This window comes from Seriola lalandi, unplaced genomic scaffold, assembly GCF_002814215.2.
Source record: "Seriola lalandi dorsalis isolate HSWRI2012SDOR001 ecotype SW California unplaced genomic scaffold, Sedor1 jcf7180002054657, whole genome shotgun sequence".
NCBI classification, from domain to species: Eukaryota; Metazoa; Chordata; class Actinopteri; order Carangiformes; family Carangidae; genus Seriola; species Seriola lalandi.
In genome coordinates, this window is record NW_019525210.1 from 774973 (window position 1) to 793901 (window position 18929).

General features: G+C 42.0%; 1 protein-coding gene across 1 annotated transcript in view; it reads left to right on the forward strand.

Moving 5' to 3' along the window:
* Nucleotides 1-18929, forward strand: part of LOC111665678 (zinc fingers and homeoboxes protein 2-like) — a 125921-nt gene that overhangs the window by 25246 nt on the left and 81746 nt on the right. Inside the window, exon 2 of the mRNA XM_023420753.2 lies at nucleotides 10581-10758. The gene's annotated coding sequence lies outside the window, so the exon portion shown is untranslated. The remainder of the gene's footprint in view (nucleotides 1-10580; nucleotides 10759-18929) is intronic.

Genomic DNA, 18929 nt, shown 5'->3' on the forward strand with positions numbered 1-18929 from the left:
ATATGTGGACTTTTACTGTGATCAGCCTGAGGTGCACCTGTGCAGTTATCATGATCAGCATCTTGATATGACACACCTGTCAGATGCTCACTAACAAAGAGTTAAGACACATTTGTGAACAAAATTTCTATGTGCAGAAAAAAATCCATGATCTTTTATTTCAACTAACTAGATGAACCTCTGAGAAAGAGGATGTTAAAACAAAAGTGTTGCGCTTGTATTTTCGTTCATTAAATGTGATATAATGATTGGGCAGCTATGGCTCAGGAGGTAGAGTGGGTTGTCCACTAATTAGAAGGTCGGCTGTTCGATCCCGGCTCTTGTCCTTGGGCAAGTTACTGAACCCCCCACGTTGCCCCTGATGGCTGTTCCATCAGTGTATGCGTTTGCATGGGTGTGATGTATGAATGTGTGAGTGAATGTGTGAATGTGGCAAGTATTGCAAAGCTGTTTGACTGGTCAATAAGACTAGAACAGTGCTATATAAGTGCAAGTCAATTTACCATTTACCATAGTACGTCACAGAAAACTGGGTATTTTTAGGGTTTGGATCGTTGGCTTTACAAATCAAACAATTTGAATAGGCCACCACGGGGCTTTACAGAGCAAACAATCAATCAATATAATGTTTGGGAGATTAAACCAACAATAGTTGATACCATTCATGTTGTTGAGAGCTTTGCTGATGTGAGCTTTTATATAAATTGTGACCAGTTTAGTTTATATTTTAAATTCCCCATAAATATGAGAATCATCATGTTGTTCATGATAGTATTGGTATAATTATCTTAAAGGTCCTATATTTTACATGTTTCCTGTGTTTTATTTGAAGTATTGATCCATCAGAAGATATATTTGTGGTTTTAAGAATCAAAAACCATCTCAGTGTAGTTTTACATCTCCTCTCTCAGGCTTCTCTCTGGAGCTCCAGTAACAACAGGTTGGTGAGCCGATCAGAAGAGGGGCTTGGGCCATGGCTGAGAGCGGTGACTGCTTTGTTGTGACATCACAAAGTTACAGAAGTCCTGAGGGCTTGTTTTAAGGCTCAGTTTCTGAATACAGACTGTGTGTTAACTGAGCGCTTTGATACTTTCACAGTGTTAGTGTATCAAAAAAGACATGAAAATCTACCTTTGTACCCTATGAGACCTTTAAATGTTTTTCCCCTATATTAACAATATTGCTCATTGTAACAAGTACGTGTGTGACCATGTGAGATGAGTCTAATTTAGCTCAGGTGACAGTGAATGATCTGTCATTAACAATCAGAGCAGCACGTTGGGAAAAGTGTTTTTATGCTGGGAGAAGAACGTCAGTCAGACTCAGGAGAGAAACCGACGTGCTAAACAGCTTTCAAAGCTTCTCAGACTATGGCTTGTCGTCGTGTTGGGTTCCCTCTTCGGCACTCTCCTACTACGTAATTTGACAGACAGATGGTTCATCCAATCATGTGCAAAGTATTTTTTTTCAAAGCGCCTGCCCTTTCCCCAACAGTTTCAAACGAAGCCATCCCAGATGGTTCTGTGTAACAAACCATCTGGTGCGTCGGGTTAAGATGCAGTCAATCAATAGTTAAAAAACGTTCATGCTGTCACATGCTGTGGAAGTTGCTACGGTCTAAATTGCGGTGGCAGCAGCCCACATGACTCAGAACATAACTCTGAGTGAACAGGACGAACTGAAACACACACTCTGCATCTAGGCGCTCTTGAGCAAGGAAGGAAGGAGTGTAGCGTCCCATCAGTGCGGCCTTCATGTCTTTATCTGCATCAGTAGTGCATCTGGGAGCATCAGCACAGCCTCCCTCACATGTCACTTATAAATTCTGAGCTCGTTGTCTCTCTGCATGTCAGTGTCGCTGTTGTTGTTGTTGTGTGGAAATCCCCACAGCTCCACTAATGTGTTGTCATTAAGCCAGAAACAAGCATGCCGTTTTTTTCAGTTCCTTAAGTTTGACATTTTACCACCCACCAGTGGTGAGTTTTAACAAAATGAGTTTTATGTTTTCTAAGCCACACCCCTGCAATTTAAAAATAAAGTCATGGGATTTTGTTGGATTCTTTTACAGTGTGTGAGAAACGCGTCTAAATTTGGATGAGGAAGATTCATGAGCAAGTGTAAAGTGTTAATCCCCTGCAGCTGTTGGCTGTAGGTCAAGTCAAGTGGGTTTTTATTATACAAATCCAACTCATAGGGGCAGTCATTCATTCACCCAGCTACAAACAAACCAAACAAACCAGTGTAGTTTGACTCACAACACAAAAATACAGTTCATTTACCATCAGAGCGTGGCTTGCAGCCAACTGGATTTAACGGTCTCATATTTTACTCTTCAAGTGTTTATACATAAGAAGATATATTTGACTTTAAGGACCAAAAACCATCTCAATGTAGTTCTACATCTCCTTTCTCAGGCTTCTCTCTGGAGCTCTAATGACAACAGGTCGGTCAGAAGAGAGGAAGCTTTGAGCCTCTCTTCTGATTGGCTGACAGTTTTCTAAGTGATCCAATAAAAATATAGCAGATTTCAGGTAAACACTCAGAGAAAGCAAGTCCTGCATGGTTGGATTGTGGGTCCGGGCGGGTGGGGCTTGGGGCATGGCTGAGGGCAGTGACTGCTTCCTTGTGACATCACAAAGTTACAGACGTTTAAAGCTTTTCAAGGCTTTTTTTTCATTTAAGGCTCAGTTTCTGAATACAGGCTGTATGCATTTCTCTGTGGCCTGAGCACTTTGATACTTTCAGAGTATCAATATAGAACCGAGACCTGCTTAATAATCAGAAAAGACATGGAAATCTACCTTTATACAATATGGGACCTTTTAAACAATGATTTAAATCTTCAGATGCTTTATTTTGTCCGAACAACAAACAGAACTTGTAGAAATTCAGTTTACAGTGATATAAAACAGAAGAGCAGCAAATCCTCACATCTGAGAAACTGGAATCTTCAGCCTTTACGCGTCATTTGACAACTAAAACAATCAAACATAACAATTATTGTCATCAATGAACAGTTCCAGCTCTTTAGCTTTTAGAGAAACATTTTGTTCTCAGCAGCTAAAAGTCTGAGATATTTCCTTCAGAGATGAGCAGTCATTCAGTATCAATGTTTGAGCTTCAGGTTTAAAGTCATTTTTTATATACATTTGATATATTCCTCATGAGCCTCAGTGCAACATAAAACACACAAACCTCTAGTTGTATCTCGGAAACTCTGGGGGTGCGTTGTAGTCTGGATGGACAGTAACTGAGACTTTTAGAAGCGTTGACACAGACGCCTGCCTCGCCTCCTGATTGGATCTTATCAGTCACGACTACCAGACAGTGAATGCGACCTGGAGAGAGGACAGAGGTAACACCACCAATTTGTCCAATCACTTGCGACAAAATCGCAATGTCAAATATGAAGAGTGCATGGCTCAAAAAAGGAGAGACACTGCATAAGTACCAAAGTAATTGATCATTAGTCATAATGGAGGTTTGAAATAATCATGATATTGATATGAAGTCATATTGCCCAGCCCTGATGTGAAACAGGCGTATTCCAGCTGTTATAATATTACACTTCTGCTGGAGGACTCAAAAGAGATTAAAACTAAGATTGGTCAAAATTGAAGAACGACACAGGCTTTCTGCTTTAATATCTCTGCTTGGGTTTGGAGACCATGAATTTACACCTTCAGGATGATTTTGTCAGACTTGACAAATCTTCTCCGGAGTCTACAGATCGCATTCTCCAACTGTTTCATGGTCTGAATATTCACCTCCTGTGGAAAATCGGTGGAGTGCTCCTTTAAAGATTCACTCCCTGATTTGAACCAGACAAGAAATGGTGCTGCAAAGCCAAGACTACAGTGAGAGCTATCTCTAAACATCACACAGTAATTTGATTCACTGTTAATAAAACATTTCCTATAAGTGGAGCTTTAATGATAAAAAAGAAACTCGGAGAAAAATCAGGGAATATTGTTTTACATCATCCAGCCCTGCAGCTTCAGATACATTCTGCTGACTGTCACTACAAACAAGAATCCCCCCCTTTAATGGAGCAGACAGACAGACAGGCAGACAGACAGACAGACAGTCACACACCCCCTCACTACCACCACTTAAGGAGAAAACCCACAAAGCTAATTAATTAGGGCCGACTGGCTCATTTGCATGTTTTGTAAGCACTAATTAAGATATGCAAAATATCCAGATGAGAGCCGCAGCCTAAATGTATTTTAAGCGGCTCGTCGGCGCCGAGGTATGGACAGGAAAATAGATTGAGGCCACGTCCTCCGCCGTCGCATTAATCTGAGGCTTCCTGCGTCAGAGCGGCCTCGACAGGAAGTGCAGGACGTACAGGAATTTGTCTCGGGGACTTTGGCACTTAAATATTAATAAAGCGTGTAGTGACAGAGAGCAGGGACAGCTGGACCTCACGTATGATGCAAAAGGGCCGCAAGACGCAGCACGCCGCGCAGAGCATATAGACCGGAGAGGACACACTGGTACAGTTCGTTATCTCTGATCCATCACACTCTGTGTTGACTGTTTGGGTTCTGAACTGAAGGGTCAGTTCACCTGAACAAAGAAAATGAAAAAATAAAACGCAGGTCCATAGAGCTCACAGTCAGCATATGCTTCGTTGGCATAAAGTAGTTCCACAGAAAGTAATTTTTCTGTGCTGAATTGAATAGCACAAATAAAATGTCTGCTCAACTCAACTGCACCGGGCCAGCAGCAGAAATCAGATATTAGGCAGAAATCTTTTTTTTTTTTTTTTAAATAGGATTTTCTAGTAATTTGAATTTACAGAACAAAACAAGACTAGATCAAATCCTAGAATTTAGCTGGACCGCATCGTGTTATCATTAAGTCTAGCGGCAGCTGGTTTCATCTCTTTACCTGTTTGCTTCTCCTCTCCTCTCTGCGCTCACATATACAGTATTTTAATACAGCTGAATTCACAATAAAGCTGTTCTCATTTACATATTTGATTCTGTCTCTGAACGAGTCAGAAATAGGGACTGAAAACACGGCCCATTAAGGCTACATGTTCACTTCCAAGCTGCTGCTAAAAAATCCTGATTTTATAACCACGACGTCGTCTGACAAAATCCCCAAACACACGGGTTAAAGACAAAGACTGTGCTGTGATTTCAGCTGTATTCACTGTAAAATGATCACGCAGAGAGAGAGACAGAGTTAGAAGCTTATTCACGTCAGCTGTTGTGTGGTCAGCATAGAGAGGTGTGTGTGTGTGTGTGTGTGTGTGTGTGCGGAGGGAAAGACAGAACTCATGCTCGTGGGGCTTCTACGGAAAGTATCAAAAAATCGCTGGATTTTTCGCTCGACTAAAGCCTCGGAAAACGGAGTAGAATTTAAATATTCACTGTTGTTTTTTTTTTTATCTGTAATAGTAATGCAGTGACAATGACCTTTGAGCCTCACGAGAACTCACACACAAACGGACACACACACACAGTCCCAGAGCAGAGCTGGTTAGTATCAGGTTGGTGATGGATGGAGGATGAGGTCAGTCCTGAGGGGGATCCAGACTCACTGGAAAAGACCTGTTGTTCTCTCTCTCTCCCCCTCTCTCTCTCTTTCTCTCTCTTTCTCTCTCTCTCTCTCGCTCTCTCTCTCCCTGCTGTGCTGCAGTCCTCTGATGATCTCATCCACTCACTCACAGAGCCTCAGTAACCCACACACACACACACACCTACACACCACATGCACTCATCACATCCTGGGGAAAACACTGCTGGTGATTCCCTCTTAAAGGAGCTTCATGATGTTTAGATGTTGATTGCTGGTCTGTGATGACTCTGGCTGCAGATAAACAGCGACTCTTCGTGATGCATCAGTTTGCAATGATGATGATTGAGATTTTTAATAGAAACTATTTAGAATTTAAAATGAACTGTCTTTGGGTGCGTTAAAATTGGTTCGTGCTGGTTGATATAATTCTTGTCTGTTGTATTGTAGAGGTTTAAACTGTAGGAGATGCTCAGAGGGAGAGACGGGGGGTAAATATACTGCGTGAGCTGAAGGTGATTGGTGTGTACAGGTTGTATAAAAACAACAGGAAGTTAGTTATTGTGCACTTATCGAGGCAACTGAACGACAATTGCAGGAATTTGCGTCAAAAATCAGAGTCGGACCTGACCACAGACATGACACATATTTTTCACATTCCGGTGTGACTTACACTTTCTGTGGATGTCATTATCTCTGGTGTCCATTGCTAATAAATGTCCATGAAGCAAGACTTTCCTGAGAATTATCATGTTTTGAAATTTTCCTCAGTATCACAGTGATCCAGTCATAGTTGTGTGTACATCCATGACATCACAGCAACTTCATTTCCCAAAATTTAAACAATTAGAGGCATAAAAAAAAAAAAATGGGGTCAGTTATAGCCCAGAGCTTAACTCACTGAGTCAACAGTGAACAATGAAACTACATTATTCATCTGTTTCTTGTAAAAGTTTAAATCTGTTAATGTTAGTGAAGATTTTTAACATTTAATCTGACATTATCCAAAAGACTTTGAGTGTATATAATATAATGTGTCACAGCGTCTGGTCCTGGAAGAAGTCCATGAAGTGATTTTTGACCTGCCAAACTCAAACGTGGGCAGAATGTGTGGTTTAGTAATAATTCTACGACTTTTTGTTGAAAGGAGTGAAACTGATTTTGAATCAGTTTTGGATTAAATTTGACACTTTTCTCTGCAGTCAGTCAACAGTCAGCACTAAGTACTTTTACTTAAACTTAAGTACTTAAACATAAATCATTCTCTCAGTATTGGTGATAAATACATGTCTCAAGATCTACAAATGTGTTTGACAAAATTTTACATACATATTTTTCCTGTGTATATAAATATCTAAAAGTAATTATGTATTATTACAGATTCACAGATATTGCGACAAATTTCTCTCCACAATCACCTGTTCCCCTGACTAACCTCGTCACGCTCACTGAACTGAAACGAACCGGACTACAAGACGTTTCTCTGGAGTCAGATCATGGTCGTGCTCGACCTGCTTTTGTTAAGTAATGTGACGATGATTTCCTCAATGTAAACGAATCAAAAACTCAAGCTGCCTCCCAATTCAGGGGCCTCATTTGAAGACCGATTGGGTCACTGCGGCGCGACTACCCATTTCGAAAGCTCCTTCAAACGCAGCCTTCTTTTCCTGGGTAACAAAGGCTCCAACAGGTGGATCCTTCGCGGCCCAACCTATCCCAAGATATTGTGGTGTCAATTGTATTGGGTTTCAGCTCAGTTGAATAGCTAATGGTAAATCTGTTAAAACTAAGGGCCTTAAAACCTCAACTTTTTGTGAAAAAGGTTTTGTTGCCAAACTTGCTAGGCGACCAGACCGCCTCATTTCGGTTCGGCCTTCGCTGTCTATGGCCGCCACAGAGGGCCACACCTTTATAGACTGTGTCCTCTAAAGGAGGCCACTGAATTGGGAAACAGCTTCAGGAAATGATAACTGATTTTAGGCAGAATAGTGACAAACCAAAAGCAGGTATCGTACATGGTGAGGACATGGGATCAGTGTTTGATGAGTCTGTCGTTAAACAAAGATTTAACTTAATGAGGTAGTTTAACTCATTACGTGTCTGTGATATGACATATGATATGTGATATGTAGTGTTTATTATTCATTCATTGAAAGTCCTCTGACTCTCTGATTTAATCGCTGCTTTAATGGGTTCTTTGTGAAGGACAATAATAGCCTAAATGCTATTGTGGAAGTTTGCTCCGAGATAATTGGACTCCAGCAAAGAGACTTGTGCTCCCTGTGGGAGAAACAGGCGGCCCACGAGGCAAAAGGAATTATCGTTCAATCTGACCAAGTTCTGTCCAGTGAATTCACTGTGATGCCCTCAGGCCACTGTTATAATCTGCCCCTCAGGAGAACAAACTGCGACTCCATGTCCTTTATTCCCACCGTTGTCAGGCTACTGAACACACACGAGTCCTTTTAAATGACTGCTACATTCTTTTAAAACTCACTCCTCATTTATTTCTTTATATTAGTTTTTTATTTATATAAGCTATAACAAACTGTTTTATTTGACTCACTGCTGCTCGTTGTTTCCTCGCCCTGACACATGTTGATCTGTTGTGCCGGGTGAACTGCAGATCTGAATTTGTTCTTCTCAGAATCAATAAAGTTATCTGAATCTGAAAACATTTAAGGTCCCATATTTTATAAATTCTTCTTTGATTATAAAGCAGCTCTAGGTTCTATATTAACACTGTAAAAGTATCAAAGCGCTCAGTCCACAGAGAAACACACACAGCCTGTATTCAGAAACTGAGCCCTAAAACAAGCCGTCAGTACTCCTGTAACTTTGTGATGTCACAACAAAGCAGTCACCACCATCAGCCATAGATAGATAGATAAATAATAACTTTATGTTTATGCTCCAAGCCCCGCCCACTTGGACCCACAATCCAACCTTGCAGGATTTCTTTGCTCTGAGTGTTTTTCTGAAATCTGCTATATTTTTATGGGATCACTCAGCAAACAGCCAATCAGAAAAGAGGCTCAGAGCCTCCTCTCTTCCGATTGGCTCACTGACCTGTTGTTACTAGAGCTTCAGAGAGAAGCCTGAGAGAGGAGATGTGAAACTATATTGAGATGTTTCTTGGTTCTTAAAACCACAAATATATCTTCTTATGGTTCAATACGTTTAGATAAAACACAGGAGAAAAGGAAAATATGAGACCTTTAACATGGCATTACCAGTGTGGACCACTTGACTATTTAGTTAGTTAGTTGTTATTTTGGTTTGTTAGAACATCGATCCACACAGGAGCAGGAGAAAACTGCTGAATGCAGCTCATATAGTGTGTGTGTGTGTGTGTGTGTGTGTGTGTGTGTGTGTGTGTGTGTGTGTGTGTGTCCTCTACAGTGAGACATTGCCTTAAGGTTAATGTGGAGAATAAATATAAGTCAGTGGAAACCTGAGCACAGCACTAAAATAATGCAAAAGTAATACAAAGGTGTCACAAGCACAAACAGACACACCCAAGGACAGTGCATGATTCAGCTGTACACAAGTGCACAACTACACACGCACACACACACACACCTATAAACAACAGAGCATGTAAGAGCAGTCCATCAGTCAATCATCATCAAGATCATTTGTACACACACATGATCACATGTACAACAACTAATGAACTTTTCAGCCCAGTAAGTGTCGGGGTTATGATAAAGATCAGGTTTGATGAGAAAGACGCATCTGGCACACACACACACACACACACACACACACACACACACACACACACACACACACACAACCTCCCTGAATTCCTTTTTCTTGTTCTTGTCTCTCTCTCTCACTCTATGATTTAATAACAGTAGACTATTTAACATTGATCGTGTGATTTACACACTCTGCTGTGAATGGGCAGGTTTTTTTTTGACGTCACCACCAACAGCAATGGACAGAGTGTTACATTTCCCCGCTGGCTATCTTCGCAGTATGTGTCGCTGGAACTGTACAATACAACAATAACACACAAGCTGCCAGGATCGGCTTTGTGTGCAACAGGTTGCTGCTCAGAGGACGTCTGCATTAAGCTCACACTTCATCAAGTCACAGCACTGGGCGTCTTCTGAGTGGTTCAGTCTAAGCGGCTGCTGCGAGGTATTGAGCTCCTGAATCCTCTACAGCACAGTCCTTGGTTTTGCTGGTTTAGCTTCATTATAGCATGTTATAAACCATTAATTCGATGCTTATAAATGCTGAATAGGGGGCCTTGAGGTAAGTGTTACCCAGGCTATGGACACTAATGTTTTTGTTCCACCGAGGGACAATAAAGGGAACACTAAAATTAAATGGTGGAGGTTGATATAGAGCTATAGGTAGAAAATAAGGAGTGATTTCAGCCTCTGAAGCACAGAGCGCCATTTTCATCCATCCCGACTCACTTCTCAGGTGACATCACAGGCGCTGATATCTCATTGGTTCCACAATTAAAGTTAAATCTGACGACTGAAGGTGGAGCAGCCTTAGGTGTGGCTCCGTCACTCCTGCTATAAGAAGCAGTTACCTGCACTAATGCACAGACAGATGTATGCTGAGTCTTTCTCTCTTTCTGTCTGTCTGTCTCTCTCTCTCTCTCTCTCCCACTCTTTATCACTTCCTCCCTTCTCAGTTTTGGCACATGTTGCCAAGGTAACTACTGCCTCTTTTTTTGGGCCAAGTTGTAGTGATGCGGTTTTTAAGGCCCATACTGTGTTCAAACCACTGCTTCATTTACACACACACACGCACATACGTACGCACGCACACACTCACTCACAGAGTCATCAACACCTCTGCGTACTCAGTCTACATCTATCTGACACGAACACACACACACACACACACACACACACACACACACACACTCTGTCACACCTCCACACACGTACAGTAGTTCAATTTTGTCTTTGATTTGTCTTCTGTTCTCACACACACACACACTCTTTCTCACACACACACACACACACACACACACACACACACACTCACTCTTTCGCTAACGTCCCTCTCTCTGCTTTCAGATCCCACAGGAGATTACCCAGAGTGCCGCTGGCCAGAGGACCGTCCAGAGAGGAGAGAAAACAGAGGGAGAGATAACGCGAGAGATCGAGGAGGACGAACACTGATTGGAGGAGGAGGTGGAGCCTTAGTAAGAGCCCCTCCCCCTCCAGTGAAGCCCCTCCCATCTGAGGACGTGCAGTGAGTACCAACTTTTTATTTCTTTGTTGGGAGAAAGTTGTCGTCTTTACACTTTGTTCCATAAAGGCAACTGCATTCAAATATAAATACCAGCATATCCCCATCAGGATTTTTCTTTTTTTTTTTTAGCAGATGCAGTTGCTTGATCTTAAAGTGACATGCTGTTTGCTAGCTCTAGGTTCACATGATGCTGCAGTGATCTGCATCCACAGAGGGAAAAACGTTTTCACTCACTTTGCTTTAACCACAAGAAAAAAGTCATCTAAAAGCTCCTGGTGGGCAGAGAGGTGAACTTTTTCAGAGGTTGCTAAATTTTGGTTGAAAAGCCAATAAATGCCATTTTGGCGTTTGGCATTTGCTACCAGTTCTTGAGTTGTGTTCATTTAATGGCGGCGGCACCACTGGATGGAGGAGCAGGGGGCGGGGGTGTGTGACTCCTATGTCCCTCAAACCAAGAAGTAAACAAGTGAATGAAAGTGTTTGATCTGAGCTGTGTGGGAGTTTGACAGGCGAGTCTGCTTTTGGAGGCTCAGTCATTACTTTGTTTATACTTCTGGTCTGTGTCCCAGATTAAATGATCATCTGGATTATAATGGCAGTCTATGATTACAGATGGTCTTGATGGAGGTCTCTATATGTATGGAGGTGATTGTACAGCTCCTGTGTCAAATTGCATTTTCCAGCTATAATTAATACTTTGTGTGTGATCCAAAAGATGCTCTCAGACCTTCAAACGGTGTCAGTGGCTGTTTTCACTCGATGCTACTTAAGAAATTAAGACCATCATCCAGAGGTTCAGTAAATGGTCAGGTGCCCAGTTTTTTTTTAAATGAAAACCAGAAAGATTTCCAGTTTGGCAGTCAATATATAATTAAAATATATTGGTTTCATGTATTCTTACCATGGTAATTGTTGCACTGTAACAAACTATGGTGATGGTGATGATGATTTTCTTTAATTATTTACATTCCTTTAGTTCTTAAGGGTCCACAGATCAAAAGAACCAAAAGCACTTTTCATAAAAGGTTGTGAATATTATCATGTGAAGTCCATTGCAGACAGTCAGACAACTTCTTCTTCTTCACTTCTTCCAACATGAAAACAATTTTTTCACGTTCCAGCTGAGGGGCTTAGGATATGTTTGTTTTCGTTAGTTTACTGCCTGGTGAAGAACTCCTAACCAATGAGTGAGCAGGCTAACATTTTCTCGGCCTAGAGACGACAACAACAACAACAACAAAAAAAGAATAAATCTCATTGGATAACTCTATTTTGATGGTTTTAGCTTCATTTCTGCAGCTGCTATAGCTGGCAGCTAGCCCCTTCTTTTGACCAAAACAATCACAAAGCTAGAGTTCTGTTTTTAATTCAGTTAAAAACGGGCACATTTCTGGTCACCCTAATGAACGGGAAGGTAAGGTGACGAAGCATCTGCACCGTCAACTTTAGTCTGACCGTTTCTCAGATGCTTTCTGTGCAGTGTTCGGATGCCTTCAAAAGTGGAAAACCACTGTGAATATGCACAAAAGCATTTGCTCAGGTAGAAATATGTCTTCACTGAGTCATGCTCAACAGAAAATCTGAGAACTCAAGTCACTTAATTAATCATTGGAGTCATTTATCAAAAAAAACTCCTGAACATTCACTCTTTCCTCTTATGGCTTTTTTGTTTACTCATGTTATTGATTAATATGATTCATTAAAAATATGAGTACAATAAGTGATAATGGAAATATTTGTTGGTTGGAGCTTTCAGCCGTTTAGTTCTGAGATGAGAGACAATGATTGACTCTGAAGTGCTTCTTTAGTGACTAATAATCCACTTTCTGTAGTGCAGAGTGTTGCAACTTTAACATGTTTGCAGACAAACACACCAGAAATGAACCACAACTCCTGCCCATGCATTAATCAGCTCATCAACGACCGCTCAGAAACAAACAGTTTGCAGACGTGAGCCGCCTGGATAAACACACGGAGCGACTGTTTCGCCGTGTCAGACCAGGACAACGTCACACAGCTGTTAAACACATCACAGGTGCACGTCTTCATTCGTTTGATGCTCAGGATTTTTAGCTCACTAACTTTGTCAGTCAGCTGTTAAATATCAAGCATGAAGATCTTTAGATGAAACAAGGACACAAAGAATGTGAGCACACATGTATATCACTATGTAGTAGCATGAGGATTGAAGACTGTAAAAGAAAGCTGGTGTAAATCCCAGAGATTTGTTCAGAGCCCCAGTCGGCAGCGATGAGTCAGTCAGAGGAGGTTCTGATCAGACGCCTCCGAGGAACAAATCCAGGAGGAGAGACAGAAATCTAAAAACTCCAGTGGAGGTCCACGAGGAGCGATTATGTCACTTTTAAGACAAGTGACCGACGAAATGCATTGTGATTCGGAAGGTGAAATTCATTATGGGAAATGTATGTTGTTACGCGAAATAGCTTTTAAAGTCACGGTTCAGTCAATGGTTAACGACCTGCGCGAGGGGAGCTATAATTGAAACCGATTACAGCAGTTACCAGGATGAAAACAACAAAGACAATGACTTAGAAGATTCAGACACTGACTTCGACCTGCTAAGCTGCTAACCAGCTAGTCAAGGCTCAGGGTGAGACATGGAAGAGAAGGAGCAAGTATGAATGACAAATGTGCTTGTTTTTCCAGCCATATACAGTTTCCAAGGCAAAGCCAATGATACAATAAATAATAAAAAAACAGTTATGATAATAGAATAGTAACAAAAGTTTTAAGTTGTCAAATGGTTTTCATTTCATGTTTCTACCTGCTTCAGAGGCCGAGAAATAAAGGTTTTAGTGAACGTCAAGTTTTTCAGAAAACCCTCAGGTTTTAGGAGGTTGTTTTCAAACAGTGCTGAGGTTTTAGAGGGAGACTCAGGTCTTAATGGGTTAAAAGAATTGAAAGCTTCACTGGGAAAGAGCTGTGGATTGAAACAGAGAGGATCGTCTTGTCTTTACCGGCGTTTTCCCCTCGTTTTTACCGAAATCTTACACTGGTGTTGGGTACAGTCGCTTCTCGTCCGTCAGGAAGAGGACATTTAAAAGTGAAATCAAACCCAGCTTCATGTCTTCGGACTCCTTTGTCCCTTCAGTGTCCTTCAGTCCTTCAGAAAGTATCAGAGGAAGAGCACTGACCTGTCCTGAATCCAGTCTGTGGAGGTCTCACTTTTTTTTTTTTGTTGAGTTTTTTTTAGTATAAAATGTGCAAATTTTTCTCTCCTCATTAGAAATGATTTGCCAGACACAATTCTGCATCGCTTAGCAATTCATGTCCTGTTTTCTTATTCTGCTCATGTGTAGTTCCACAACTTTTAATTTGCTGTGTTGAATTACAAACTATTCCTGACTCGCTGTTGTTGCCAGTCTCCTCAGGTTTGGCTTCATTTACATGCATTTAAGGCCCCCAAAAATGTTCAGCATGTGGGAGTGGTGCTGTAAAGGTTGTCGACGGAAAGAGAAGCGACACGGTAAAGGTGAAGGGAAGAAATGAAGTGTGAGAGTGATGCACGAGGATCGGCGTGTGACACCTGGAAGGCTGGGAGGTTTACAGATGAGTAAGAGAAAGCCAAGACACTTTCTGGCTCCAGGAAAAAAACCTCAGGGACACTTTGAAAGATCTGACATTTCATTTTCCAAATTCAAAGCAGAGGTCCGGTTTTTCTGCAGATTGTCCTCTCCGGAGTTTAAACGTGCGAGCGAGGAGGAGCTGGTGTGAGTGAGAGAGAGAGAGAGAGAGAGAGAACGAAGGCAAACAGGAGGAAGAGGGAAAACTCATATCAAATGATCCGACGGCAAGAAAGGAGAAAATGAGAAGCGAGAGTTGAGAGAAGAGGGAAGGAGATTTGATACTTGTGGAGAAGAAAAGAGCGGCAGAAAGAGGAGTAATGGAAGAGACACGTACTTCAAACTGTAAATACAGTCAGAGGCAGGATGGATGATTGGAAGGGGAGATGGTTTTTGAATCAGGTAGAAATGTGTGCGTGTGTGTGTGTGTGTGTGTGTGTGTGTGTGTGTGTGTGTATGTGTATGAGTGCGTGCGTGTTGGAAAACAGTGTCGGTTCGTCCTCAGCTGGAACCAACATGCGCGGTTCAGCAGGTTCATGCAGTAACAGTTTAAACATGGCAGCGTCCGCAGCCTCTGGTGCCCCCGCGGCACTCCAACCAAACCCGGCTTTGTAGTCCGAGCCGCCACAGAGGCTGCTGCTGCTGTCGCCGCCAACGCCACCGCCGCCGCTACGTTAGACGCTGGTGTGATTTGGGACAGCGAGAAAGTTTTTCGTCACCACATGTGGAGCCGCCATGGAGGTGTGCAGAGTATTATGTTATATGGAGGATAAATGTATCACCACCAAGAAATTGATTAAAAAAACCAAACTTGATGATGACTGTGTACGAACGAGCACATTGATATGAAAGATGTAAAAACAGCTGAGTCGCGAAGTATCTTAAAGGCACGGCGAGTTTATTTATACAGAAACCATTAAGACACAAGGCAATTCAAAGTACAAAAAGAACATTAAAATAGCAAGTAAAAAAAATGATTAAATACGTCATATGAAGATTGCATCAAATCAGGTAAGAAACACCATTTGTGTGTGCCGCAGTGATAAAAAAAACATGAAAAAGAAGCAAATGCAAACATGGCCCGATTTAAAAAGACGTTACATTTAATTGTGATGTTTTAATAATGACACCCGGTTTCAGCAGATCTCAGGTGTTCAGGAAGCTTGTTCCACAGGTGAGGGGCAGAGAAACTAAACGCTGCTTCACCTTGATTGATTCTGATTCTGGAAACACAGATTGAACCCGGCCCAGATTAACCTGAGGGGTCTGGATGCTTCATATCCCACGAGGTGATCAGAGGTGGATTTGGGCCCCAAGATCATTTAGGGCTTCATAGACAAGCAGTAGGATTTTAAAATCGATTCTTTGAAGGATCACGCCGCTGGAGATCTACCTACAGAAACCCACCCCTGCTCGGCTTTGGAGCTGCTCCTATAAAGTGTGTAGCTTGGATTCACAGAATTTATAATGGATTCTAATAAAGAGATGAAGATCTAGAGCCACAGTAAAATAATGCAAATGTCAAAATGTCTATAAAAACGTCCAAAACTGCTGCCGAACACATCGATTCTTTTGTGCAGTCTGCGTCAAACAGCCATTGATTTGTGTTAAAAGCGTTCTTCCTCTGGTGGAGCTGTGAGAAGACGACAGTGCGACAGTCTGTGTACATATGTTGTGGAGAAACTTTGATGTCATTTGCCTAATTGTGGCTTGTCTGTTCATTTGCATGATGCTCTCTGTTCCTTTTTTTTTTTTTTCCTTGCTGTTTTTTTAATTTTTTTATTTTGCTATTTGTTTTCCTTTCTCGAGAACTCTGAATTTCTGCCCACATCTGCAACTTTTTCAAAATCTCTAATGGGTCTGTCTTGGTCTCAATAACCACTGCAAGAGCAGGGAAGTCACCTTCCTACGCAGCCACATAAGAACCTCCTTACATCCATGAAAAATGGCGACAAACACGGTGTGTTCATGTTGTCGAATTACCGAAGACAACCAGTGCGAGCTTTCTGAAGCCAAACACAGTGTTGGAAATACTTTATTCCAGACTATTTTTTGCTAATATGTGAGATTCTTCGACTGCAGCTCCAGCACCAAACCACAGTCACCAGTCTAAGGGCTCACTAGTGCAGAAAACCTGACCAACCGAAGCCAAAATTTACCAGCGTTTGGCTGCAGTCCAGTCGGCTTTTTCAGCGTTTTCCTGGGCCCCAGCCAGCCTGCGGGCCGGTGCCAGCCCCACTGGGTGCTCGGCAAGGTTTATTTTCACGGCCCTTCTGCTTTATTGAATGGGCTGTGTGAAGCTCAAGGGGTGGAGTGCCGTGCTAACACTGCTGGGGTGATGGGAGCCGTTTGCACATGGGTCATCCTTGCTAAAAATATTTTGCATCGGAGGTGCTACAGTACGAAGCACCTCGAGTGAAAGCATCCAGCGCGCACGGCGCGTCGCTGTGGCTGCAGAGACGGCTCCGCACCTGACCGTTCGGTGTGCTTTCTCCCTTTCTTGCTTGCAGGGAGACTTTCCTCAGTTGTTTTCATGCTGAGAGAGATTCATGACCCTCAGGGCTTTGAAACCTAATTAAATACCTACTGTATAATTTCAAACATGAATGGGAATTAAGGGAAGATAAGGCTGTTTTCTCCTTTCCTGAAAAGCTACTGTTTCAGATACGTGTCTTTATCATCACAGTATATCAATGTGTGTATGTCTGCATGGTTATGACCTGCAGGTAATTTGACAGAGCCCTAATTATGCGAAGAATCAAAAATATTTAGCTGCACATCACATCAACATTTTGTTTCCAGCAGATCTAAACGTTTGAATATTCCTGCTTTGTCTCATTATTAATTGTGAAAAACAAAGGCTGCACAATTAATGTGATGCCCTAATGTTGTCACTCTGTGATCATACTGTTGTTGATAAAATCGCCATCTGTTACCTCCAAATGCTGCTGCCGTAGCCTCAAAATCAGAGCGAGCGGCGGTGGTGGTGGCGGCAGCGACGGCAGCGTTGTTGCTGTTGCCGTTGCAGGAAGAGAGCGAGGGATCTGAACCAGCGGTGGGAGTGTGAGGAGCGGTGCAGGTTGCTGTGTGAGGGCTGATGGGATCTCCACAACCGCTGGTGGAGGTATCGACTATGTGGGAGAGAATGACTCACCCTAAAAATATACACACACACACCATACACACACACACATACTGTATACACACCTGTGGAGGAGGTGTGTGTGGGCAGTCAGTGTGGCTGGGCAGATTGCTGCTCGCCTCTCTCACTGAGCTGCAGTATTAAACTGTAGCCTCCCCGCTGCTGCTCAGCTCCACCACCTCAACGCTGCATTTCTTTCGCCTTTTCTCTGTTTTTTTCTTTTTTTTTTTTTTTTCTGTTGTGTTTTACACCAACACACCTGCGCCGGAGCTGGTTGTAGCGGGAGACATTTTACTTGGTGGTTGTGTCTTATTTCAGATCTTCCTCTGGGGTCCTGGGTGTTACATTTTTAAGTTTTGTGTGTGTCTGTGTGTGTGTGTGTGTGTGTCTGTTTTTTTTTTGTCTTCCTTCTGCTGTGAAATGTTGTTGTGTGGTTGCGGGTGTTGTGAGTTGAGAAATGTGTCATCCAAAATGTGTGTGTGTGTGTTTATGTGTGTGTGTGTGTGTGTGTGTGTGTGTGTGTGTGTGCGCGCGCTGATCCAAACTGTTGCATAGTTTTGACTAGAGATGAGCAAACAGGAAGGTCTGAAGCGCAGCGATAGCTGTGTAGTTAGAATGTAGTGTGCGCAGCGTTGGACTCCCTCGCATGTCATTGTTAATTATTCAGATGTCGCCTCCATCTTATCTCAAAAATGTACATCCAACACAATAAACAGGGAATATGAAGTAAACGATGCTACAGATCCTAATGAGAACGGGCAGCGCGTCAGTATCACATTTATTACCTGACATGAACATAAACAATCTGTTGAACACATTTCTCTGTGGAACTTCAAACGTCTTTTTGCATCTTTCCTCCAAACTCAGCGTTACCCAGCATCCCCTGCATGCATTAGAGCAAATTTACAGCTGCTAAGCTTTCTAATAATAAATAATGCCGTCAACACAAAGTGAAAAGGGTCAAAACAAGTTGTCATAAAAGGGAGAACATACAGAGTTGTGAAAACCCACCGAATAATAACCACAGATAAAAGCCCTGTTGATGTCTTCTGTACTGTTTATATTTATGGGCAAGAAGAATGGAGATAACCTTGGATATTCATACTAATGGATTAAAAAAGATTAAATGAGAAATCTTTGCTGTTAAACTTCCCAGTTCAAAATATTAAGCTTTACTTGACTCTGATGTTAGAACCTTTTTAAGAACTACTTGACTGTTAAAGTTCACCTTTCAAATCACGCCGTGAGAGATGGAGATGAATATCTGCATCGAAATATCACATCGATACTTACAAATAGGGCAGAATAATGAATTGAAATATTATCAAAATCGCAAAGTGGCAAGTGCAATATTAAAAATGCAGGAGCAGCAATTTTTTTTTTTGAAAAAGGTAAAATGTGTCACAACAGACCATCAATGAAGCATTGTGGTGCTACAGACACCC